The following is a 27,997-nucleotide window of genomic DNA, read 5'->3' as shown; positions in this document are numbered from 1 at the left end:
TTCCCTACTAGCATGACCTCAGTTTTTCCAGGGTTCAGCTGAAGGCAGTTCTCCATCATCCAGTTGGAAATTGCAAGCATATCGACGGAGAACCGAATTTTCTCTGCTTCTAGATTAGGGCTGATAGTAAACATAAGCAGAGTATTGTCAGCATATGAAATTATCTCAAAGCCTAGCTGCTCTACGATTTTTGCCAGAGGGGCCATATATATGTTGAATAAAGTCGGGCTTAGGCAAGAGCCCTGAAGTATGCCCCTATCCAGACGCATTCTTTTCTGACAGGTATGGCCCTAACGTAATGGTTTGCGTTCTGTCTGACATAAAGTGCAGCAGCCATTTTAAGGAACCTTGGATGCCACAGGAGCGTAATCTCTCTGATAGCTTTAAATGCAAAATGGTATCCAACGCCTCAGAGATATCTAATAGGATAAGTACTACTCATCCTCCCGCGTCCATTGTCTGCCTAAGGGAGTCAGTCACGGCCAGAATGGCGGTCTCAGTACTGAAACCCGATCGAAAGCCTGATTGCGAGGGATCCAAAATTTTATTGGATTCCAGGTATAGACTTAGCTGCCTGCTTATTATACTTTCCAACTGCTTGTCCAGCAAGGGTAGCAAAGAAATAGGACGGTAGTTACTGTGTACTCGTGGATCAGCCGTGGGCTTTTCAATATTGGTCATACGAACGCTCCCTTCCATGTTGTGGGAATAATACCCGATGGTATTGAGTGATTAAAAATATCTCGAATTACTGGAACACAGCTAGCCTTGGGCGCTGCCAAACAGGTGCTGCTTTCTAGGTGGGGACTGGAGGGGTTCTGAGTAGACTGGACTGGGTGTATAAGTTGCGGAAGTAGTAGGCATGGAGAAATTGACCGCAAATATTTCGCACACACTGCCCTACTTCGATAAGACATTGGGCTCCACTATAGAATTTCTAGTGCTGGAATTCGATCAACCTCACCTGTCCAAAATACCTGAGCGTTTTCCAACTCACTGGGGCCTTCAGCGACTGTATGACACAACCCACCGGGATAGGCATAGAGCACAAATCGCATGACCGATCGCTTCTACTGGTTGTTGATGTTATCTCTCTACTTTCTTCTCTCTTCATTTTTACAACTATTTAATGACCTATTTGTCTCTATATCCATCTAATGTGATATTACCCCCACTGGCCAATTGATGTAGGTGATGATTATTGCTCCTTTTTTCGCTAAAAAGCAATAAAAAGATTTAAACCATAAAATTGCGAAACAGTATGCAAAAAAGCCTAAAGTGTGAGGTAGATTGAATAAAAACGCCATCACATGAGCAACACGGGAGTGATTTAAACCAAGACCCTGTTTGAGGAAATGCCATTAGGTAATAAATTGTACATAGTCTTAAACTGGTAAGGTCAAATTTTGACTGCAGGTTTTCTATCCATCTTAGATATGGCTCAATATCCAAGAGGGACATATCAAGAGATGTGACCATATTTAAAGACAATACTATTCTGTAGGAAAGTAGGATCAGCTTTCATGGTTCCCCAACTGTTTTGCAGGTGTTCAACTGTTTTCTGACTAGTGTGACTAGGATCTTGCTGATCAGGACCCCAGTCACTGTCCTCCTAAATTGGTTATGGTAAGTATTAGGTAAATCCCAGATTGGATACTTGTGTACCCTTATAAGTCCTGTATATGGTACTGAGGTACTCAGGGCATAGGTACACAAGGACTCCACCATGGACAGAAGCAGGAATTATGCCACCCATGGGAGACCACTAAAATTGTAGCTAAAGGCCTGCCATTTCAGCCAGTGTAAGCTGGTGCTAGCACCACTTACGGTGATATAGGTATCCCTATATATAAGAAAACTGCACTTAAAACCTATAATTAACCCTTAAAGCAGGCCTTTCAATCCCTGAAAGCAGGTTGCTCGGACCTAAGTGTGAGGGTACCCCTGTATGAGCAGGACACTCGAACAACCTTTGGAGTCCATTCCCCTGGGTTGTAACTGCATCAGCCATTACAAAATATAGAGAGGCCATGTGTCATCAAGCGAGGACCATCTCTAAACTGGCTGAAAAGAACCTGGGCATGTTTGGTATCAAATATGTTGGAATCATACCCTAATACTGTATCCTGTGTTGGAGGTATGAGTCCATCCATGGTAGGGCCCCTCCGGGAGGCCCTCCATGGTCCGGGGACTAATACAACAGAGCCTAACCCAACCTAGGGCTGCTGCTGACCCCAGACATGAGTCTCCCGTCTTTCTGTTGGGCTAAGCCTGAGCAGGAGAAGGTAGGACACTAGGTTTCCTGTCACCAGGAAGTATGACCACCTCCTAGACAGGACTTAGTGTATTGAATGGGGTGGGGCGCTTGCCATCATCACAAAGTCTGCTAGATTTGGTGCCCTTCCTGCATACTTCAGTTCAAACCAGATCAAGGAGCTATTGGCTCCCTGCTCTGGCGTGAAACTTGTCAAAGGACATGGGAGTATCCTCCCCACTGTCCGACCCCTCCTCTGGGAGTAATCCCTGAACCAACCCAACCCTCACCTTAGGGTACTTAAGAGCTTACCTGTGGGTGGATCCCTAGATTTGTCGTGGGATTTGATTCAGTTCCAACTCCACTTCCTCTTTGACCGCCTGGACATCCTGGTTGAGTCATGCTGACCATGCCAAATTGATCGCATCGTCCTTTGCTTTGGTACCAGGACTGCGACGGGAAGACTCTGTTGACTCCTGACCTCATTGTCCTGCAAGCCCGCTGCATCATCAGTGTCTGTGTTCCATAAAGGTTCTGCCCTGGGCCTGTGGACATCGAAGGACCTCCAAAGGAATCTCCCTTGGAGTGAAGGAGTCCCTCCCCTGGACCCGCAGGCACCGCCACAAGATCGACAGGTTTGTCAAACCTGGGTTCCCACGGACTCCATAAGGCTCTGCAACACAGGTAGTGGGTCTGCGTTCCCTCAAGTCACCAATCTCCTTTGCACCGTGTCGCTGAATCACTTCAATCAACCGGGACAGCAACGGTTACCACGACCAACATTTTGCAAATAATATTACTAACTTCGATATTTTCAAAAACAATATTTCTTATCTTAAAGTCAATATTCTTGACCACGATATTCTTGCTGTCGATATTTCAGTATCACAATATTTCCAACTCGATATTTGTGTATGTCGCTATTTAAAATTCGATATTCTGTCTATGCACAGACTACAACTACCATGATGCCGTTATGTATTAATCAATCTCCATTTTATGCTATGTTTTGATATGTAGTGTGTTTAATGTTGTTTGTTGTCCTATCTTCATCATCTAATTGAATTTATGCTATTTGTTTCACAAGTCAAAGTTTGTTAACTTAAAATTTTAAAGATACGTAATATTGTATGCGGAATATAAGTTCTGTTTTTACAGAAATGTACTCTACAATGTTTATTTTTATGACTAATGCTGTGCAATTGTCAGAATTTTAGCCTGCTAAGCCTTGGAATGGTTTATTTCACATAATTTCTCTCTACTGTATTGTGTTGAATGGTTTGTATATTTCATGTATAATGTCAAAATATGTACGTCATTTCAGGACATCTTTTTACCTGCTTTTAAGAAGTAGTTTTGAATTTAATTTAAAATGCTAGTGTAATTTATTAGAATACCACTGAAAGATATAATCTTTTTAATATTTTGCTTCACCCTTTTAGGTTGCTTAATTTTTAGCTTCTAAGAAATTTGAAGTCTAATCCAGACATAATATTTTCTTTGCTTTTAACTCATAATAGGTCAAACACCCAGAGCACCCTTAGAAACCAGCAGTACAGAGGGAAGTCAGCCTGAGCACATGGGCAGAATCCTTGTTATTACAAGCTCCCCAGCTACATGATGGCTTCCCTGTACCCCAAGGTGTTTGATACCAAAGAACCCATCTTAATAAACCCTTACTGATGCCAGTGTTGGATTTATTAATAAATGCAACCAGAGAGCACCTTAAAGAAGCGCTCTGAAAGCCTACTGAATACTAGTGTGTTGACTGCCTGGTCCTAATCAGCCAGCCACCATAGACTGGTTTATGACCTCCTGAGGTGAGAGCCCATGCTCTTGGAGGCGAAGAACAAAACCTGCTCTGGGCAGAGGAGCTCACCCAATGTGCATTACAGGCCCTGCCTCTTTTGTAATGCGAGTCAGGCTTCTCCAGTTAGTGGATATGCCCAACCCCCTATTCTGACCCCCGCTTATTGGAGGCAAGACAGGCATTAAAAATTTGAAGATTAGGAGGTGCACCCATATCAGCCAGCACCACCCCTAAGGTGGACCCCACTTTTTGGATTCCTTCATCTTGGTTTGGATGGAATTAGTATTCTAGGGTCAGGGTTATACCCACTTCCCACAGGAATTGGTCAGAGTGTGTAGACACCCTAAAGGTATGTAGCCCATTGGCTACTACCTGTCACTCCCCATAATGCCCCTAAATTGAGGGTGTCACCCCTGAATCCAAGATTCAGATTCAATTAATCAACTGCAGAAGGATGAAGAAGAGTCACTGCCTGGAGAGAACTGCAGCAGAACTTTGGCACAAAATCTTGCCTGTACTCAGCTCTCTCTCGACAATCGCGACAGAGTGACTCATGCTATGAGCTGGAGAACTACCCAAGCCTTGGGTAACCTGCCAGCACGTCAAAAATCACCTGCAGTCTTCCTTGGACTATAGGAGCTACTCCCTTGCAGTCCACAGGCACCGACAAGCAGAATCCGGTCAACTGTCTTGCAGCTTCTTGGCCAGAGTGTCACAGCAGACAAGCAGGAGAAGGTAATCATGCTCAGGAAGGTAAAACCTGTCTCACAGTGTAAAGACACTAGGACCTACCAGAGCCATGCAGTACCAACTCCAGATACCAGCCGCCCTGCATCAAACAGCAACAGCTGGAGTACAGTCTAGGTTCTCACTGCACCAGGACCAGGACCATGCAGCTGTCAAGGGACTTCAGCATCATTGGGACCCACTTCAAAGGTTTTCCCTGGAAGCTGTTTGCCCATGACTGCGAGGTGCATCTTTGTGCACCCAGCCCAGCCAACCAAACGGCCCGTAAAAAATGTAAATCTATGTTTAAAAGGGAAATAGGCCTTCACTGCGATATATCTTTTCTCGGAATGACGACGACAGAAGCGGTCATCATCGAGGTTGGGATCACCCCCAGTTCAGCAAACGAGTTGAACAGTCACGTTAATATAGGCGCTAGGGTAGGGCACAAAATCTTGTAAATGCCTAAGGTCGATGAGTATTCGCCTGGTCTCGGAGGCTTTGCTAGTTATGGACAAGAAATGGCTGTGATAACTTCTTCTATGTGAGCCTCTCTTTCTCGTGATTCTGCCTGTTCTGGTGAGAGTGGGGTCGTGCATGCAGATTGAAGATACTGTGCCCTTTTCACAGGGTCTAGACGTTGGCCTGAATAGAGGAGCATGTGGAATTCCCTAAAGGTATCTGCTATGGCTTTGTCCTCTGTCACCAGTTACCCCCCCAGCATGTGTATCAAGGACACCCTATGCCCTGCCAGTGAGCGTGCAGCTTGTTCGCTAGAAGTCAGTCACATTTGTTTCTGCTGACGTAGGAGGAGTGGTGTAGGCAGAGGGTGACGTCCTCTGCTCGGTCTAGATCAATGCCTGCCAATTGGGAGCGAAGGACAGACAGCTGGTGCTAAACCATAGGAGCCCCGTGCGCTGGTGCATACCTTAAAGCTCTTTGACTTGTTTGGTGACTGCCTCCCTTTTCTCTTTTATGGCTAAATTGTCAGCTATTGAAATTGCAATGATTTCCCTCCTAACTACTGTTTTGAGCTCCTCCCACAGTGTCGCAATGGAGATGTCGGGGTGTCACTGTGTGCAAGGTATTCGGTAATGGCTTGCTGAATTTATGCCAGCACCTCAGGGCATTGTAGCAGAGTGTTTCGTAGTCACCATTGACGGGTGGGATGCTCCAGCGCGGAGAGAGACAGAGAGAGTATCAATGCAGCATGATCTGAGAGCATTGGTGTAAAGGTTTCCCTCTCAGTGAAAAGTGTATGTATGTCTTTCGGGCTCAATGGGTAATCCAGCCTAGCATACGTTTTGTGTGCATTAGAGAAAAAGGAGTATTCAAGCGTTTGTGGATGGAAGGCCCTAAATAAGTCTCTGAGCCCCAGGTCCCAAAGCCGCTTGTGTCCTCCCTCCCCCCAATAGTGCCCTTGCTTACCCGTGACTCTGTTCCGATCTGTTTAGCACATTGTCAAACACTAGATTGAGATCCTCTTTCAGCAACTAAGGGTGAGCGCAAAATCCGTTCCGTTCGCGGATTTTCGGTAAATCCGCAAGCCACGAACTCCCGCGAATTTACCGAAATCCGCGAATCCGGGGGGCAAAAGTTCAAGCCTTCAAGCTTGAAGTTGTAACTATTTTAGGATGGCGCCGGCAGCTTGCCGGCGCCATCCTAAAATAGTTACAGGATGATGGATGGACAGCTCACTCAAGGGACCCTGCGCACATCGGTGCGATTGCATAGTAACACACACATGGCCGCTGGAACTAGTTGAAGCTCAAATTTAGTGACTCATTCATCAGCCCAAAAACAATAAAGAGCGTCTTCGAGGCTGGGCAGGTGTGCCTTCTTCCCAAATCTACTGTCGAAAACCAGCTGTGCTGCTGCATAGAGGCCTTTGTATCCTGTCATGAGCACAATCCTCGTGCTGTTCCTGTGACCAGGAGCTTCTTTCTCTTCATCTGCTGCTCTGATCGGTCTCTGACCATTTATACACACAAGAGGCATTTGAACTCGCACAGAAGACCCCCCCCCCATTTAAAAAAAATCCGCAAAATCCGCAAATCCGCAAATTCGCGGATTTTGCGGATCCGCGAATACGCAAATTTGCGGATTGTGAATCCGCGAAATCCGCTCATGCTTACCAGCAACAGCCTCCACTCAGTAGTAGACATTGCCTCCGCCAATGCCATCCAAAGAAATGCTTCCTGTTAACCATTTGGAGATTATAGAGCCCACTACCAAAGACAGACCCACCTGCGTGACTAAGTATGTAAGAAGTATGCCCATAATTTCGGCCTCCTACTATCCCACTGTCCCCTTGAGCATGCCACAAGAATGGCCACCCCTGCAGTCTTCATGGAGGCCGAGCAGAAAAACTGGTGTGGTATGGCATGTGACCGAAGGCAAGAGTAGTCTTTTGAGAGAAATTTTGTCTTCTGGAGGTGACGGGTAACCGTTCCCAAATTTTCTAAATATTATAATACCGTCTTCTGTTTTATCAGGTTTTTAAGTCCTCTCACACTTAGGGCCCCATTACGATGGAAGGTGGACTTTGTCCGCCTCCCACTGTAACTGTAAACAGGAATGACCTCCAGAGGTGTGGCGGTCCTGCCAGGCCCATTAGGATGTGATTACCACCCTGGCGGTCGCATTCCGCATATTTTACATTGTGCCAGGCGGTGCTGCTGTAATCAGCACCCGCCGCAATGTAAAATAAGCATGTTGTGCATTGGCATGCACACCGTGACAGGCATCACGCGGTGCGTGCCACCTTTTGTATGCCAAGCAAGGAGGGTACCCCCCAAGTCCAGCCCCCCACGCCCCTTCCCACCTCAGGGCCTGTAACGGGCCCCCAAAGCATATTCTGAAGGCCTTTCCATGGTGGCATCGCCCCCATGGAAAGGCCTTTACAATAGCACAGGGGTAATATGGATGGTGTTGCCTGCAAGGCACCGCCACCACATTATCTGTCTTTTCCACCCGGCCGGCAATCTGACCAGCGGAAACACGGAGCCACTGCCATACTAATATGGCAGGGGGTGTCACAGGGACATTTGGTGGGCGGATTGCCATCGCAGGCACCAAGGATTATATAAGACCCTTAAGAGTGAGAACTCTAAGTGGTATGGTGGGCATCAGGACTAACTAGATCGGTGTAAGCTATGGGATTCAGCCTTGTGCTGGGTCTGGATGTGGTAGAAGTCCCTATGGGTGTCCTATGTGCATGTTGTTGTGTCAGCTGGGTGAGTGTAAACCACAAAAATGAAGAAAGGATAGCAGAAAAAAAAGAACTGTAAAAATGGAGCAACAACTTAATTTCAGTCCCACAGTCAAGTAAGTCTGTGAGGTTAACCATAAGGGGCCCGAAATGTGGCTAGTGATCCCCAACCCTCCTGCCTACCACCCAGCCCATTTGCTATAAATAACTTTGCTACATAGCCGGTCCTCCTAAGCATCGTCCTTTTTGGCCAACACCCCAGGGATCGCCACCAAAACCACGCATTGTCCCTTGGTTATCTCAGCAGGGTCCGGATGCCTCACCCCTCCCCGTTCTCCACACCTCCGCCAGCGTGGTCGTCGCTCTCTTGGATGGCGGATGAAGAGCCAGGCTCCAGCCTCCCCAATGACAGGTCCAGCCCCAACATCTGGCAGGCCTATGTTAAGGATTTTAGCTGGACAAGCTTCTCCTCCCAGTGCAATATAAGGCAGAAGGGATGTCCCCAAGAGTAGGGTATCTCTTTGTATCTTAGGTGCAAGGTGACAGGCCGGGACTCTCTTCGCTTCTGCAATGTGATTGCGGTTAAGTCCGGATAGAGAGTCGGGTCTGATCTCTGAAAGTGACAGGATGCTTTTCCTGGGCTTTGTGCAAGAACTCCTCCTTGACTTGGAAATCAAGCATGCATACCAGGATGTCAGCTGAGGGAGCTGTTTTAGAGCAAGGCAGTATGGCACGGTGTGCTCTGTCAATCGTTATTTCAGTCTCTGAGGGCACTCCAAGATGTAGCAGAAGAGGTCCCCGACGTAGTTCAAGATGTCCTCCCCTTCCACTTTACTAGCTATGCCCCGTATGCGAACATTGTTGTGGCAGGATCTGTTCTCAAGATCCTCCATTGGGGTCTGTAAGTCTATGTGTTGTTCGCAGAGGCAGATGACCTCCTGCTGGAGGGATTAGAGTTCCTCCTCCTGGCCACCCACCTTGTCTTCCAGGGATGCAACCTGGTCCCCAAGTGAGTCTTCATCCCTTCTGACTTCTTTGATGTCCTGGGATAAGTATCTTTTGACTGCCTGGAGGCCATCTCTCAGAGACGAAAATAGCAATTCCAGGAGGGAGCACGTCACAGTCTCCTCCACCATGCTCTCATTCTGGCACCACAGGGACTCCGATGGGGGGTGCCTGACAAGCCCCCCCCGTGGGCGAGTAAGCATCTGCTGAGGGTGCACCCTTTCTTGTTGCAGCTGGTAGCCATCGTCGGCGCCTGTCGTTGTGGATCCATCTCATCACCTCACACCAGGGGCCCGTGCAAATCCATAACCAGCCAGAAAAAAACCGAACTCATTGGGAAATGGGGTCAGCAACCCCAGATAATCCCCTACCTTGTGTAGGCTTCACAGGAGGTGCCCGTCAATCAAGCTAGGTCCACTCTCAGCAAGGAAGGGGTCCCCACATATTCTTCCAGCACTCGGGGTCCCATTGATGTAATCCCGTAGCATGGGCCCCCTGCGCAGCTCCAACGATCGATTTGAATTTGATTTGAATAAAACTTATATTGCGCAGACAATAACCCGAAGGCATCAAGGCGCCTAACAACGTATATTATAAGCAAGGGCATGTCACCATTACATATAGGCCTGCACGAAGAGATGAGTCTTCAGAGCCCTTCTGAAAGCCTGGAGAGTGGGTAGGGATCTTAGTTCCAGTGGGAGGGAGTTCCACCATTTGGGCGCCTGCCCCCCCATTTAGTTCTCCTGAATCGGGGGGCTGACAGAAGAAGTCTACTCGAGGAGCGTAGGTTCCTAGCAGGAGTGTAGCGGGACAAGATGGATCCTACACCAGTGGGACTGTTTTTAGCTAATGCCCTATAGGTCATGCACAGAGTCTTAAAGCGGATACGGTCCTCCACAGGAAGCCAGTGTAACAGCTTTCTAGCCCTGTGTCTGAGGCCCGTTTGGGAAGATCCAGGACAAACCTGGCAGCAGCGTTTTGGACTACCTGCAAGCGCTGCAGTAGACTTTTATTCAGTCCCACATACAGCGCGTTGCAGTAGTCCAGCCGGGAGCCAATCAGGGCAACTGTAAGCTATTTCCTTGCCTGCAATGATAGGTAATGTCTGATCCTCCTGAGGATGTGGATGATGCCCCAACAGGTAGAGATGGTTCTGTTGACCTGTTTATCCAGATTGAGGGCCGGATCAATCATGACCCCTAAATTTTTAGCAGAGGAGGTGGGGGTGGGGCAGGCTCCTAATGAGTCTGGCCACCAGCTAGATGACCAAACATCCTCTTTCCCTCCAAACACCATCACCTCCGTCTTCTCTCCATTCAGTTTTAATGAATTGTAGATCATCCATTGCCCGACTGCCTCCATACAAGATTTAAAATTGGAGGCAGTCGGGGCACCTGATTGGGAGAGAGACGAGGATCTGGGTGTCATCCGCGTATGATACTATCTCCATCCCATAAGATCTGATTAGCCTGGCAAGTGGGGTCACATAGATGTTGAATAGGGTCAGACTCAGAGCCGACCCCTGAGGGACCCCACATTGCACAAGCAGGGATGGAGATAGATACTCCCCCTACTTCACTCTTTGCACTCGGTGGTTGAGGAAAGAAGTGAGTAGATCTAGGGCTGCCCCCTGAACCCCAACCTCCCTCAGCCTAGCTGTTAATACTGAGGGAGAAAGGGTGTTGAAGGCCGCCGTCAGATCTAGGAGGATCAGGAGGGTGGTCTGGCCTCCATCAACACGCGTGCGGATGTTATCCAGCACGATGGTGAGGGCAGACTCAGTACTGTGTTCCCTCCTGAATCCATGTTGGGAGGAGTCAAGACAACCCGAGTTCTCTATATATGCAGCAAGATGCTTGTTAAGATGTGCTTCAAGCATCTTTGCAGGGGCCGGGAGGAGTGAAATGGGCCGGAATTTTTTTAGGACCGCAGGGTCCAAAGAGGCTTTTTTAAATAGGGGTTTTACCACCGCGTTTTTCCATTGGGTGGGAAAAAGGCCATCTCTCATGGCTTTATTCATAATATCAACCAGCAGGGGCAAGAAGATATCTCTGCACTGTTTGAGAATCCTAAGTGGACGTACATCCAAGGGGGAACCGGATTTGGTTTTATTAGGGAGGTTGTCCAGATCCTCCAGAGAGAGAGGGGGAAAAGAGTCTAGGGTTCCAACAGGAGGTGTTTCTGCAGGGGCATGGTCCATAGCTCCCAGGACAGGGGGCCCAGTAATAAGAGATCTCTGCAGCTCCAAGGCAGAGTAAATGTCTAAAATTTTTGCCTGGAAAAAAGAGGCAATGTTATTGCAGAGCTCTTGGGATGCCACTACGGGATCTGGAGTTTGGATCCACAGTGTGCATAGGTCTCGCAGGCCTCGGGCTCAATGCAGGAGGCGAGGCCACATTCAGGTCGCTGGTGGTGGCAAGGACAATTAACCCACCCGGACAGGGCTCCTCCACCTGAGCTCCCCACATGCAATGTCCCCCAAAGGGCCTCGTTGCCTCACTGCTCCCATTGCGACCTGTCTGCTCCTTCCGTGTCCCATTCCAGGAAGGCGTACAACTTTAAAAGCTGTACTTAACTGTATGATTGCTATTGAGAAAAGCGCTTAACTATGAACAAAGTTCTTAGTTTCAAAATATATATAAAAAGAAGTGTTATTTTTCTAAATTGGCCTCAGGTTTCTTCTTTGAACTTGTGTCTCATTTATTGACTCTGTGAGTACAACAAATGCTTAGCACAACCCTCTGATAAGCCTAACTGCTCACCCACACTACCACAAAAGAGAGCATTACTAATATCTAGTTTACCGTCTATTAACCAATTGGGGACCCACTGGGCTCTCTGCACAGTGTACTTATTTATAAGCCTGGGCAGGTAACTACGCTTCGCCAACAGGGTTTACGTAGTTTTGCATACTCCACATTCTGTTGCAAACGTGGAGTTCAGGCAAAACTACAACTCTGTGGTGGAGTGTAGTTAGCCTGCCCCTCCACCCTCCCAAAGTAATTAAAAGTAATGCGCACACGCAAGACGTACAACGTAGGAGTTATCAGTGAAGAAGGACAGCGAGGAGGAGGCAGGAGAGCGGCCATGTCTAGGAGGAGGCAGCAATGGGGCAGGTAACTGCCTTTTTAATTACTTTTAATTACTTTGGGAGGGGGGTGGGCAAGGAGCATAGGGAAGTTCCACAGAGTTGCTTTCCAACTCTGTGGAACTTCGCGTAGATGCATTCCGCCTGCTCCGCCCAGGGCCACTTATTTATCTGGTGGAATGTCACAACCAACATTAAGTGATGTGCTACAAGATGTTATTCCTTCAATGATGAGACACATCAACAGCTAAAGACAGTTAACACAAATTGTGAATTTAGCCTATGTGAAGGGAGATTTGCATGCTTTAGAGGGTCTACCACATGTTGTGCAGCACATATTGCTTTGGTGGCAACACTCAACAGAAAACAAGTCCAATGCAATCTTAAATTCTTCCATTTAATCATTGTGTAAGTTGTCTTCGCTCCAGATATGTACATCCAAAGTGTGCATTTCTATTTCACAGGAACAACCTTTGTACTTCACAACAGCATTATAGAACTGTAAATGCCACAACTTGGGCCTGAGAGGGTCTGGCATTTTGGTAAGTACAATCTGCCAATATATCGTTTGGTTAATTAGAGGTTTAATGATCTACAATAGTACTGAATTTTTTTAATCTTTTTTTGTCATATAGGAGACTCAGTTTATACAAACCAACCATGGTGCAGAAAGTGTTCTGATGAGCTAATGGTGAAGTGCCACTTTTGGAGGATTTATTAGCCATTTGGCAGGAGTGACTTTTGGACATTCTCTAACTAATCAGGAAAAAGCTGCCAAGGGCAAACGCCACATTTGCAGCACATCCAGTTTGCCTTACAACAGATTAGCCCACAGTGCACTGTCCTGAGTAACATCCAAAATGGTGCAGCCTTTCTGCCCTTGGAGGATGCTTGTGTGCCAGCCAGGGATGTATTTTTGAAAATGAGCAGTCCCAAACTTTTTCTGGGATCAGCTCCCCCTCCCACTGGGCTGATGCTACACTAGCTACAGAGAGCCCAGAGTACAAAAGGATTTCCTACCCCAGGTCTCCCCTTACAGCTCTGAATAGGCAGACCTCACTTTGATCACTTTTGAGTTAAATAAGTCCCTGAACCCTTTCCGGCTGCCCTTCCTAAGTTCATATGTGTCACATACCTCACACCCAGATCTTCCTGATTCTGCAGTGAAAGCAGTTTATACACCTCAATCGGGGAGGAACCGACAGGCCAGGGGATGGCAGATGAATGCTACTTAGCCCTCTGGAGTTTCAGGCAGACAAAGTCTAGCATTTTACAAGTTACCTTTCCTAAATACTTATTAAAAATCAGGCTTAAACACTTAGTGCCTCATTTGAATGTCGGTGACTTCCGACTGCCTAAATGACAATGTAAGCAGGCGGAAGTCAAACAGGCAAGTCATTCCGACCGCTGGAAACTGCAACATAATCCCTACAGACGGCATTTCTGCCATCCGGATTATGGTGTCAGTTTTGGACAGGCTTTTTATGCTGGGCTTTTCAACATGAAAAGCCGGTTGGAAAGCGACTTTGGGTGCCCCTAGCAAGGACCCCTTCTCCCTGAGACCTCCAGTTGGGGGCCGATAGGTGGCCCCTTGTAAATGCCTGCACCATGTGCAGGCACCATCAGGTGCCTCCCACACTGTGCAGGTGTTTACACAAACTCCCATAGATAAATGGGACTTTGTGGTCGCATCCGAATACGGTGGTCAGAAAGCCGACCTACGGTCAGTCGGTTCCTACACCAAAACTGCTCGTTCAACATCGTAAGTAGGGCCAACATTGTGAGTATAATAAACATGGTTCAATCTTCCTGGTAGATTATCCCAAATCAAAGATAATACATTCATGATTTTGTTTATAACTTTAGATTTTATCAGAGAACAGCTATTGAAAATAGCTTCTGGTAACATACCAACAAAACATTCTTGCAAGTATCACTCTTAAATACTGGGCATCCGACCTTGTGGGCTATAAGGCCAATTTAGAGGTAATTTAACCAAAATGTATATGTAGGTTTCCTTCTCATCAAAAATAGATATGGCTGAAGGTTTATTCGAAAGCTACAGGCGTCAGACTACACAGGTAGGGCTGATGCTATCTTATCTATGTCAGCTAAGTGGATGGCCTGAAATGTTCTACAGTCTACAGGTGACATCTATTTTTTCCATGCCTTTAGTGTATTTTCCTATACCATATATCATGGTCTTATAGGAAAGTTAAATAGGCCAGTTAGGAGTGAGCCAATTTCATCATGTTTTAAGGTCAAGGCACATATACTGGAGACTAGTGCGTGTGCAGAGTTAAAAAGCAGCAGTATCAGCAGAAAATAGAGGTAACCACCCAAAAATAAGCACTGTCTCAGTACCAATTGATGCAACCTTATGAAAAGTAGTCACTTTACACATGTAGCTATACCAGATGTGAATCTACCCTATAATCCTATTCATATGTAGTTATGTATTATGTTAAACAAAGGTATACATCCGTAAAAGTGTCACATACTCTTACCGTGATCTATAAGAATTATGGTGTGACTGACATTAGAAATAAAGCAGAGAGGGAACAGGAAGGTCCCTTCATGGTTTGCAGGCATAAGCCTCTGTTATAAGTGAACTAGCAGTTGAGTCTCTGTAAATAGTTGCCTTCTTTTGTATTTTGGTCTCAGCACACAACCATCAATCATGTGCACTGAGTACTCCGAGTAAGGTGCTGTGATCCAGAGTGGGTGTCTGAGATCTGGAGGGCTGCTCCAAAGATGTTTCCCTTGTGAGAAATCAATGACTACTGATAGCGGTGGGTCACTTTGATTCCAAGTCGCAGGACATGACATTTTATGTAGTCGGTGCATGTGAGAGGGGCCTATTGACCTTGACTTGTACATTGTCCATTTAGTTTATTACAACATAGTTGTTTGCTACACCCCTGTGTGAGTGAGCCTAGCATGAGAAAGTGTGCATTGGTACATGTTTGAGTGTGTAGCAGGCATCCAAGACATATGCATGCCATGTAGTTTTTATGGCTATAGCAGGGATGAAATTGATTTCATTCTGTGGGCTAATGTATAAAATGGCGGGAGGGCAAAGTAACATAGTGTATTGCTCCCATCCTTATGGCTCCTGGGTAGCACCAGACTCTGAGGTGTGGGAGGATTGTGACAGGGTTACTTTAGAAATGCACCAGCAGCTTATTGCGGAGTCTTGCCCAGCAATGTCATTTTGTTTCTGACAGGAGCAATTCCATCAGCTTCATCTGGAGTTGTTAGGTGTAGGAAGTGCAATCCTCTCTTGTTAATCAAATGAAGAATCCAGGAAAATATTGTATATTGAAGAAAGATTTATTCCATACAAGCAACCCACGACTGGTCACATCAAGGGCAAGCAGTAATCTAAAAGATGTACATTTAACATTCTAGAACAGAGAATACAAAGGCACATACCTTCCATAAAGGTCTACACACACATTAGAATAAATGCACTCTCTACACACCCCCTCAAACAAAACAAATTCAATAATAAACAAAATCATCGGAACGGACAGGATTCCTAATACGAGAACTGCATCTGATTGCTGCATGATCCCCAGAATCCCCATCTGTATTTTGAACATTTTCAACACTACTATGATTAACATTATTAGAATCGCCATCCCCTGCATTCACACCGGAATGAGAAGAAATGCAATGCCCAATGTCATTCTTCTAAGCAAGTATCCCTAAATCAAACTAATTAGAATCAGCTTTATTGATGGATCTATTGCAAATAATTCTAGCTCGTTCATCTGTAATTTTAACACCAGCATTTCGATTCCACCAACCACGATCTTGTAACATAACAGCCATCCTTGCAACTCTAAGAACTTTGGCAGGGATTGAACATTTGGATTCTCCCTTAGTAACTCTTATTGTTTTTTTATTATCACCCAGTCCCCTTGAAACAAAGAAGTTACTTTAACATGTCTTCTTAAATCAAAATGTATTTTATATGTTGCCTGCTTATGTTCAACCTGTCTTCTGATTTTGCATAAATCCACACTAGAGCTTACGTCACCTAATTTACTTTTCAACCAAGCAGGATTAAGCAACGAAACAGGTTTTCTCCCTCTGAGCAAAAAATAAGGAGAGACATCCGTGGTAGCGTGTGGAGTTGTAACTCCATACCTTCTGACAAAGATAATTGCACACATCCAAATTATTAGAAACAGCGGTTTGTACACCTACCTTCAGCAAACGGTTAGCTCTCTCCACCAGACCATTTGAAGAAGGACTTTACAAAGGTACCAACACATGTTTAACAGAAGAATCACACAAGAAACCCTCAAACTCACTAGAAACAAAGTGAGTCCCATTGTCCATCACATTTTCAACAGGAAAGCCCCCTATCATGAATAACCGTTGCAGAAATGTAACAACAGAACTAGAATCAGGCCTCCTCACAAATGAAAAATAAATTTAACAACAAGGGGTGGTGATGGACAGAGTTTCTGAATTAAGCAGAATATTCTCACCCAGTCAAGGGATCAGGGCTAGATCCAACACCGTTTTTTAGCTTACTGCACCATCCCAGCTCAGAACCCGGCTATATGCAAATTAGTCTGTTCCTGTCCCAGTGCATGATCGGAACAGGGCAAACCAAACTACTAAGCCAATTCTTACACTGGGAAGGAAACAAGCATCCGAAAAATAAAGCCACTTAGAAAAATAATCAATTACTACAATCAAATATCTATTCTCAGTACTGAGCAGATTAAAAGGACCAGACAAATCCAGCCCTAACTTTTGCCAAGGACCCTATGGCCACTCAACAGGACATAAAGGTGAAGTAGATAAGCGCCAATGCTTGTCGGAAAACAAACATTCTGGGCATTTATTAACAAAATCTTTAACCTGTCCGTCAATGCCAGGCCTCCAATACAAATCCTTAATTTTCCTGACAGTGCTTGATGTTGCTAAATGCCCTTCATGAGCAAGAGAAATGATCTTTGACCTAATCTCTTCAGGAGGAACTACTTTGTCTTCCCTCATTAAAACATTATCCACAATAGATAGATCTGTAGCAACCTGTGCACAACATTTGTCTTGCATAGACAAACTTCTATCACAGGGCCAACCTTGCACCAAAAACGTTTTAACCCTGTGAAGGCAAAGATCATTTTTATCCGCAGACAACCAGTCATCTTCCGAGAGTTTGCTATACTCAGTCAAATCACCAATGGTAAAAACAACATCAAAATCATTTCTTTTAACATCAGACATTGAATCAGCAACCTCCAAAGGAATCCGAGACAAACAGTCTGCCCTGACATTCTTACCATCAGGAATATATTTGATATCGAAAGTATATTCCTGCAGCCTAGCCAACAATCGGACTAATCTAGAAGAGGCTCTGTTAGAGAAGCTACCCCCCAGCATATATATCAAATGCTTATGATCAGTGAACAGTTGGAACCTCGAACCCCAAATATACATGCACAACTTTTCAACGGCCCAACAACAGGGCAAAGCCTCTCTTTCTATCGTGCTATAATTAGACTCAGCACCACTTAAAACTCTAGAAGTGGATGCTATCGTATATTCTTGACCATTAACCATTTAGCTCAACACAGCCCCTAAGCCTTTTGAGCTGGCGTTTACTGTCACAATCGTAGGTTGCCCATGAGAAAATGTTCTAATCGCTGGTGCATCTAAAATTAATTTCTTCACCTTAAGAAATGCTTCTTGAGTGTCAGTTGACCAATTATATTTAGCATTTTTCTTTAGTAAATCCCGGAGAGGTTGTAAAATTAATGCATAACTGCACAAAACAAGCGTAATACTCACTAAATCCCAAAAATGCTCTCAAGGCATCTTTATCTTGAGGCCTTGGTGCATCTTTGATAGCATTGATCAACAACAACTTAAATTTAATGCCATCAACTGAAATATTGTGACCCAAATAATCAACATCTTGAGTAATAATTTTACACTTCTTCCTTTTAACTGTCATTCCAACACTCTCTAGCTTTTGCAAAACACGCTCAAGAAGGTTGTAATGTGATTCTAAGGACGCAGAATGAATCAAAATATCGTCCTGAAACGCCTGTATGCCATCAATATTAGAAAATAATTGATCCATAAGGCGTTGAAACACGCTGGCCGCCGACGCCAGTCCGGACGTCAAGCGTTTTTACATATAAACTCCAAACGGAGTAACAGAAGTAGTTAACCGTTGAGAATCTTTGGCCAAGGAAATCTGGTGGTAGGCAGACTTTAAGTCTATAGTCGTAAAATACCTATTACCACCTAAATTCGCCAGCGTCTCCTGAATTCTGGGCAAAGGGTGGCAATCAATGTGAATATTATGGTTAAATCAGCACAGAGGCATATCTTGCCAGAGCTCTTTCGAGCCACGGCACTGGCCGAAACCCACTACGAAGACTCCACAGGTGTTATAATATCTTGAGAACATAAGTCAGAAAGCATTTTTTTTAAATCATCACAAGCACATAACGGAATGGGTCTGCATTTTTGGATAACTGGAACTGCATTCTCTTTGAGAATAATATTGTGTTGAAAACAATTAACTAAACCAACATTGTCAGAGAAAACAGAAGCATACTAAATCAGTAATTTCGATAAAACTGGATTATGAGGAGTTGTTGAAACATTATCTGAAATAGAGAGAATAGGAAACTTACCCAAAACCACTGGATCTTCATGCCCAGATTTCAACATAATTCCCAATTTTGCCTGATCCTGCCAACCCAATATTTCACGACCATTAACAGCCACATATATTTTGGTGAAAATGTGTCTCCCTTTGAAATTGACGGAATCAGAAAAATAACCACACATGATGATATTGAATTCACTGAATGCCATTGGATTGGCATCAGTGGGCTTAAGTAAGACATTAGACCAAAACTTTTTGAAGGGCCTAAGATCCAAGATGGTGATTGGAGAACCCAAATTTGCCATAACATTGACATTGATTACCCCAATCAACACGTTGCACAAAGGACCCTCACACTTTGTGGTGTCACTATTTAAAGTATTAACTTCGATAGTAGATAGTGTATTACTCATTGCTTGGCACAGTTCATCCTCGTCAATTTCAAGTGAATTCACTTTTTTCTTATATTTGGCAGCTCTACAAACTGTATTAATGTGTTCAATCTTCTTGCACATGTTACATCTTATACGAAGAGCTGGACAAGCTGGATTGTTGCCCAAGATGTACTTAAAGCCACACCTGTAACAAAACCCCTTACTATCAGCATGTACATTAGTGTTCTTGGGTTTAGTAGACACCACCCTAACCGTAGGTTTATTACCTTTCATGCTCGCAGATGAATCCATAGTTGTGAGTTTACCAGAAACATCTTGGGTTAAAATTTTAGAAAAAACTACAGATCTCTCAACACTACGAGCGATATCCATCACCTCATCCAGTGATGGATTCTTACAAGTTAAGATACGCTCCTGAATCTTTCTATTGAAACAATTGAAAACCACTGATCCCTTAAGGCAGTGTCTAAGTATGAGCCAAATTGACACTTGGATGCTAATACAAGCAAAACAGCCAAGTAATCCTCAATTGACTCATCTTGCATTTGTTTTCTTTTGAAAAAAACATGCCTTTCCACCATTACAGAAGGTTCATCTACATAATTCCTTCCTAGCCTAGCAAGAGCCTCTCTATAAACATTCCATGTTTCGTCACCAGATGGCGCTGCAACAACTGGCAAATTATCAAATACATCTTGGCCAGCACTACCTAAATGATTAAATAACAATGCATTTTTTCTAGAAGCTGAATATGTAGTGGCATCTTTAACTTCTAGATAGTTATCAAAAATCCTAAACCACTTGTGCCAAGGAACCAAAGGTTTGCCAGGAACCTGTAGGAATGGAGGAGGTTGCATAACATTGTTTGATGATGCAGACGACATGTTGTTTATATTAATATCAATAGTATGAGCAACCTAAACACATATGCATAGGAAGAAAAGCAAACAAAACAATAAAACTATAATAATAATAATAATGTAAGTGTGTGAATTTCAAATGAGTAAATAAATAATAAATTAAAGTCACTAAAAGGAAATGTAGGTTCCAAAATCGTGTGCTTATAACGGACGAAAAAGCACTGCAAATGGTTCCATTAAAAAGAGGACGTAGCACTGAGACGGTCGTTGAAGGGCTATGAGCCTTTTGAAGTTCAGCGATCGAAGAAGCGCTATGAGCCTTTCTTTGAAGTTTGACAAAAAGTGAAATGGCAAAAAAACTTGAAGAAAATGAACCCAAAATGGCTGCCGCCGAAAAGTGAATAGCGTCTATTGCGTGAATAGCATGATGACGCGTTCAGTTTCCAACACTATTGGATGAGATTGCAGTGTCCGTGCCCTGCCAGCGATGCGTCAGACGACAGAGGACAGAGATCAGCTAGACGTCATGGAACACGGAACAGTTCCAGCTCCAAGATCTTGAGCTTGTGAGGATTGCAGCGGCTGAATGTCGGTAAGGTTTAAAAGTAAACACGTGTTAAGGGGTGTGCTGTGCTACGCTCTAGTTAGCCAAAATAGTAAAATCAAATCTAGCGTCGGAGCGAAACAAACAGCAAAGAGTCTGTGCATAAAACAAACAGTAACTTAACAGTTCATTCGACACTGAGGAAGTTCAAGAAATTTCCACGAAGACTCCAATTTTGACAGCCGATCACAATGAGATCTTCCAACTCTGTGTGAAACAGCAGCGAAAATATCTAGCAATGCAGGTTCCACCAGAAGTTCGAAAAATTCTTGACTGTCTTTTGAAATAAATAATACATCCAAGGCACCGCCGAGCAGCTCACCGCCTCCCTCAGCCAGAACACTCCCGCCAGCACAACGGACCCCAACGAAGCAGCCAGCAACCTCACCAAGTGGCTGACAGCCTGCGCCAATGACCTCGCACCACTAAAGAACCCTCCCAGCAGACCCAGCAGCAAGAAAACCCCCTGGTTCACCAACGAACTCAAGGAATCCAAGAAAAACTGCTGCACCCTCGAGAAAGCCTGGCGGCATGACCAGACCACAGACAACAGGACCGCCCTCAAGCACGCCACCCGAAAACATCATCAGCTGATCTGCGCCACCAAGAAGTCGGCACTCAAAGAACGACTTGACAACAACGCCCACGATATTAAGGAACTCTTCAGCATCATCAAAGAGTTCTCCAACCCCAGCGCCAGATACAACGACATCACTCCCTCGCAAGACCTCTGCAACTCACTCGCCCCGTTCTTCCACCGCAAGATCGCCGATATACACAACAGCTTTGACGCAAAGACAACGCACCCTACCACCGAACCAACGCCCGCCACCACCACCATCTGCAACTAGACCCCGATCAGCATCAAAGACACCACCCGCATGATGAACTCCATCCACTCTGGATCTCCAACCGACCCCTGCCCCCACCACATCTTCAACAAAGCCGACGCCATCATCGCACCCCATCTCCGGGACATCATCAACTCCTCCTTCCACACCGCCACCTTCCCGGAGAGCTGGAAACACGCCGAGCTGACCGCCCTCCTGAAGAAACCAACGGCAGACCCCACCGACCTCAAGAACTACCGTCCCATCTCGCTCCTTCCTTTTCCGACCAAAGTCATCAAGAAGACCGTCAACGGACAGCTTGCCGCCTTCTTTGAGACAAACGGCTCCCTCGACCCCTCGCAGTCCGGGTTTAGGGCCAACCACAGCACCGAGACCGCCCTTATCGCAGCCACCGACGACATCAGAACCCTGATTGACAACTGGGAAACAGCGGCCCTCATCCTCCTGGACCTCTCTGCGGCGTTCGACACTGTCTGCCACCGCACCCTAGTGAAGCGCCTCAGCAACATTGGAATCCGAGAGAAAGCACTGGAATGAATCATCTCGTTCCTCGCAGGAAGAACCCAGAGAGTCCGCCTCCCCCCCTTCGGATCCGAGGCCACCGAAGTCATCTGCGGCGTACCACAAGGATCTTCACTCAGTCCAACCCTCTTCAACATCTACATGAGCCCCCTCGCAGCCATCGCACGCCAACACAACCTCAACATCATCTCCTACGCCGACGACACCAAGCTGATCCTCTCCCTCACCAATGAACCCACCACCGCCAGATCCAACCTACACGAAGGGATGAAAGACGTCACCGACTGGATGAGGAACAGCCGCCTCAAACTGAACTCGGAAAAGACGGAGGTCCTCATCCTGGGATCATCACCCTCCGCCTGGGACGACTCCTGGTGGCCCCCGGCCCTGGGCACCGCTCCCAAACCAAGAGACCACGCACGCAACCTGGGCTTCATCCTGGACTCCTCCCTCTCGATGACCAGACAAGTCAACGCCGTCACATCTTCGTGCTTCAACACCCTGCGCATGCTCAGCAAGATCTTCAGATGGATCCCCACCGAAACCAGGAAGACCGCCACCCAAGCGCTCGTCACCAGCCGACTGGACTACGGGAACACCCTCTACGCCGGAACCACAGCCAAACTCCAAAAAAGACTCCAACGCATCCAGAACGCCTCCGCACGACTCATCCTGGACATCCCCCGACACAGCCACATCACCGGACACCTGAGAGACCTGCACTGGCTCCCCGTCAGCAAGAGAATCACATTCAGACTCCTCACCCATGCACACAAGGCTCTCCACAACCTGGGCCCCAAGTACCTCAACGACCGCATGACCTTCTACACGCCCACCCGCCAGCTACGATCGACCAGCCACGCCCTCGCCACCGCTCCACGCATCCGCAGAGCCACCGCCGGAGGAAGATCCTTCTCCTACCTGGCAGCCAAGACTTGGAACTCCCTCCCCACCCACTTTCGGCGAACCCAAGACCATCTCTCCTTCAGGAAGCAGCTCAAGACCTGGCTGTTCGAGCAGTAACATTTCCCCTTCCCCCAGCGCCTTGAGACCCTCCCGGGTGAGTAGTGCGCTTTACAAATGCCGTGATTGATTGATTGAAGGTCGGTGGGTCTTGAGTAAACAGAACAAATGTTGCCAATAATTGTAGGAAGTACAATCCTCTCTTGTTAATCAAATGAAGAATCCAGGAAAATATTGTATATTGAAGAAGGATGAAAACAAGTTACTTACCTGTAACTTTGGTTCCCCAGTATTGGTAACTTTCATAGATTCCCATGCTTTGTATCATTCCCCGTCGTCGGACTGGGAGTCTCGGTAATAAAAAATATCATAGTAGTAGGTACAAAAGAGAAAGGAAAGGCCTAGGCCTCATTCCCTTTTTGTAACATATCCGCCTCTTTTTGTAAAAGAGACCAAACTCTAGGCGTCAGCCAATCAGAAGAGCCTCACCCTTAGAACCTTCCTGAAGGAACCTCAGAGCCTCAGATTTTCGTAGCCGTAGTGCGCTAGACACCATACCTGCTGAAGGCTGAGCTTTCCCCGGGGAGGTGGGTGGGCGCATGGGAATCTATGAAAGTTACCAATACTGGGGAACCAAAGTTACAGGTAAGTAACTTGTTTTCTTGCCCCAGTATTGGAACTTTCATAGATTCCCATGCTTTGTATCAGAATAGCAAGCAGTAAACATCATAAACACATTTTGTAAAGTAGCACATTATAACATTAGCAAGAAAGTACAAAATGTGTCACCCATGGAAGGTGGGATAGAAAGGAAAGCTCACCCATCACTTGAAGAGGTTTCTCAGGACAGCCTGGCCCACAGCCGCATCATCCTGCTGCAAGGATTCTAAGCAATAATGCTTAGTGAACGTGTGTACGCTGCTCCAGGTAGCAGCTCTGCAGATGTCCTTGACATGTACCCCCGCAAAGAGGGCCGTAGAAGAAGCCACCGACCTCGTCGAGTGAGCGCGGATCTTGCCCACCAGAGGTTTTCCTGCTAACTTGTGGCAATGCAGAATGGCACTTGAAATCCATCTCGAGATCCCCTGTTTGGACAGAGGGAGACCCTTGTTTGGACCGCCGAAGGCAATGAATAATTGCGAAGATTTTCTAAAGTCCTTGGTGCGGTCTATGTAGAACTTTAGACAGCGTTGCAAATCCAGAGTGTGCAATGTCTTCTCTGCTGGAGTGACTGGGTTCGGAAAAAATGTTTTAAGTATGACTGGTTCATTTAGATGAAAGTCAGTGGGGACTTTGGGAATGAACCTTGGGTTCGTCCTTAAAATGGTAGTGTTCTTTTTGAACTGCAAAAATGGTTCCTGGATAGTCAGGGCCTGAATCTCCCCCACTCGCCTCGCTGACGTGAGGGCCAAGAGTAGAGCTAATTTCCACGATAAGAACTTCAGGTCTGAGCGGTGAATCGGCTCAAAAGGTCTTTTCATTAGCTGAGCCAGGACTAAGTTCAGATGCCACGTTGGAGGAGGAGAACGCACTGGTGGATAGACCCTGAACAGGCCTTTGAGGAATTGCTTGACAATTCTCGCAGACCACAAAGAAGGACCCAAATCCGACCTTCTGAATCTCGAAATCGCCGCTAAATGGACCTTGATAATAGAATGGGACAGATTAGACTTAGCTACCGAGAGTAGGTAAGGCAGGAGCTGATGAGGTTGTGACGTGAAAGGGTCAATCTTTTCTTTTTCGCACCAAATACAGAATCTCTTCCACTTTAATCTGTATGTTTTGTTCGTGGACGGAGCCCTTGCCTGAGAGAGGATGTCTTTGACCTCAGTAGAAAGTGGGACATTCATGTATTCTCGCTGGTCAGGAGCCATGCGGTCAGGTGCAACAACCTTGGGTCTGGATGCCAAACTTGTCCGCCGGACATTGCCAGGAGATCCGGAACGTCCTCTAGCGGTATCGGAGGCACTAGCGATAGCAGATGTAGTTCGGTGTACCAGAATTGTCTTGGCCATGCCGGGGCTATTAGGATGAGTCTGCATGGTTCCGTTTTCAACTTCCTGATGAGTCGAGGAAGCAGGGGGATCGGTGGAAATGCATAGAGGAACCTCCCTGTCCAGGCTATCGACAGGGCATTGCCCAAAGAGTCTTGGTGATGGAACCTGCTGGCGTAGGCTGGACACTTTCTGTTGGTTGGAGTTGCAAAAAGGTCCACCTCTGGTGTGCCCCATTGCTGAAAGATTAGATCCAGAACTTGTTGCTTCAGCTCCCACTCGTGAGTGACTGAGGTGAGTCTGCTCAGTCTGTCTGCGCCTTCGTTGAGCACTCCTGGTAAGTGCTCCGCCCTCAGAGAAATTCCGTGAAGAATCGTCCATTCCAGAATCTGCTGAGCCTCTCGTGACAAGGGAAGAGACCTGGTCCCCCCCTCCTTGTTCACATAATGCATAGCCGTGGTGTTGTCTGTCCTGACTAGCACCTGTGAACCCCGGAGACGCGGAAGAAAGGCTTGAAGGGCCAGCCTGATTGCTCTCAGCTCCAACAGGTTGATGTGTAACTTTTGGTCGCTTGGGGACCAATGGCCGCTGACCTGCAGGTCCTGCATCATGGCTCCCCATCCCTCCAATGACGCATCCGTCGTCAGTATGTGAGGTGATGGAACGCTTGCGAAAGATAGACCTTGGCATAAGTTCTGCTGATTTGACCACCAACGCACTGCATCCTTCATGTCTCGAGTGACCAGCACTTTGTCGTCGAACGATCCGTGCACTTGTTGCCACTGGAGGTCCAGTTGCTCCTGCAGGGGGCGCATCCGGAGCCTGCAGTGCGGGATCAGGGGGATACAGGATGACATTACCCCCAGCAGCGACTTGTAGCTGCGTACAGAAAGACACTTTTTTCTTTGAAGGCTTCCTGCTAGTGTCTGCAGTTTCTGAATCCTCTCTTGAGTCGGAAAAGCCTTGGAAAGCTGCGAATCCAGCATTGCTCTGAGGAACCGAGCCCTCCGTGACGGCAGCAGCGTGGATTTGTCTCTGTTCAAGGTGAGACCCAGATTGTGGAACAGAGTGGTGCAAGCCTGCACCGCGTCCTGCGCTAATGTCTTGGTTGGGGCCTTCAGTAACCAATTGTCCAGGTAAGGGAAGACCTGGAAGTGGTGTTTTCTCAGGAATGCTGCGACAGGTGCCAGCACCTTCGTAAAAATCCTTGGAGCAGAGCGAAGGCCGAATGGCAAGACTCTGAATTGAAAATGGCTCTTGGCTACTGTGAAGCGTAGGAACCTTCTGTGCGCTGGGTGAATTGGGACATGGAAGTACGCGTCCTCCAGGTCGAGTGTGGCCATATAATCCCCCGGGTTGACCATCTTCAAAACATCCTGCAGGGATACCATCCTGAAGGATAGGGAGATGAGATAGGCATTTAGCTCCCTGAGGTCGAGGATGGGACGCCATTTCTCCTGCGTTTTTCTCACCAGGAAGAACCTGGAGTAGAAACCCTGGCCCCGTTGATTGGAGGGGACCGGTTCTATCGCTCCCTTGCGGAGCATCTGTTGAACCTCTCGCCGTAGGAGATGAAGATGTCGTGATGGTATGGCTGATGGGGGTCTGGGTGGAGGGACTTCCGTGAACTCTAAAGTATGTCCTCGTTTGATTATGTTGAGCACCCAACGGTCTGATGTAATTTGGGACCAATTCAGAAGGAATTTTGATACCCTGCCTCCAACTGATGATCTCTTGGAGGAGGGAGCAGTAGGCAGAGCCAGGAGGCCGCTATTGGCGTTTAGACGAGTCCCGTCCACGGGCAGCTTGCTTGCCCTTATTGTATGGCCGTGAATAACCAGAGGACTGGCCCTGTCTCTGCTGGTAGGACTGGCGATTTGGTTGGTATCCAGAGCTGGTCGAAGAATAGCGCTGTTGTTGATATGCGCCCCTGTAAGTGCCACCTCTGCCTCTTGTGCCCCTAAAAGGAGTTTTGCGGTACTGGAGCGTTCCCAACGACCTAGCCGTCTCCGTGTCCTTCTTTATCTCCTGAAGTGTGTCGTCGATTAGTTTGCCGAAGAGTGCCTCGCCATCAAAAGGTAGATCCAGGACCTTATTCTGGATTTCTGGTCTAAACCACGTCGCTTTTAGCCACCCCTGGCGCCTTAACACTGCCGCTCCTGCCAAAGCTCTAAAGGACGTAGTGGCAATGTCCATGGCACAGTCTATGATCTCCATGGAAACCGCTTCCCCTTCTTGCAAGGTCTTCTTGGCTTCCAGTCCTGATTCTGGAGGAAGTTGATCCAAATAGGGAGCAATATCGCACCACAACTGGCGATCATATCGTCCCAGTATCGCCAAAGCATTGGCTGCGCGAACTAGAAGGCTAGCGATGGATGAAAATCTCTTGCCGGTGCTATCCAACCGACGTCCATCCTTATCGGGAGGGGCCGTTAAGGGTGCAGAAGGGTTCCGTGACTTCCTTTGCGCCGCCTGTGAGATTACAGAGTCCGGCCTTGGATGACCAGTCAGGGCAGCCGGTCCATCCTCCGGCGCTTTATACTTCTTGTCAAGGCGCGGTAGCACAGGGACTACCGTGGCTGGGTTTTTCATGGTCTTTAACCCCTCCTCCCATATATGGTCCACAATCGGAATGGACCTCGTAGACTTACGGTGAGTGTCTTTAAAGTCATACAAGAAGCAATCCGTTGTTTGCGCAGGCAAGACCAACTTAAATCGGCCGGCTGCACGTTCCATCAGTTGGTGAAAACTACCAATGTCAGCAGGAGGAGAATCGCCTAGGTCCTGGTGTGGTGAAGCCTGATCCGGGTGGACGTAATCATTGTATTCATCTCCATCCTGATCTGAGTCAGGACGATTATCAGAAGACACATCCGTTTCATTATCATGACCCCTATCCGGATCATCTGCTGGTTCAGACGGAGTCTGGGGCAGTGGCCGCTGTGGTTGAAGAGGAGACTGCACCGGGTGCATAGGTGGGACAATTGAAGAGTGGTCCTTAACTGGAGTTGATGGAGTAGATCTTCTCGGAGCTGGGCGCTCGGCCTTGGATTTATAGTCTTGCAACA

This window comes from Lissotriton vulgaris, chromosome 4_1 (genome assembly GCF_964263255.1).
Source record: "Lissotriton vulgaris chromosome 4_1, aLisVul1.2, whole genome shotgun sequence".
In the NCBI taxonomy this organism is placed as follows: Eukaryota; Metazoa; Chordata; class Amphibia; order Caudata; family Salamandridae; genus Lissotriton; species Lissotriton vulgaris.
The sequence above is the reverse complement of the archived record's forward strand: the minus strand, read 5'-3'. Positions refer to the sequence as shown.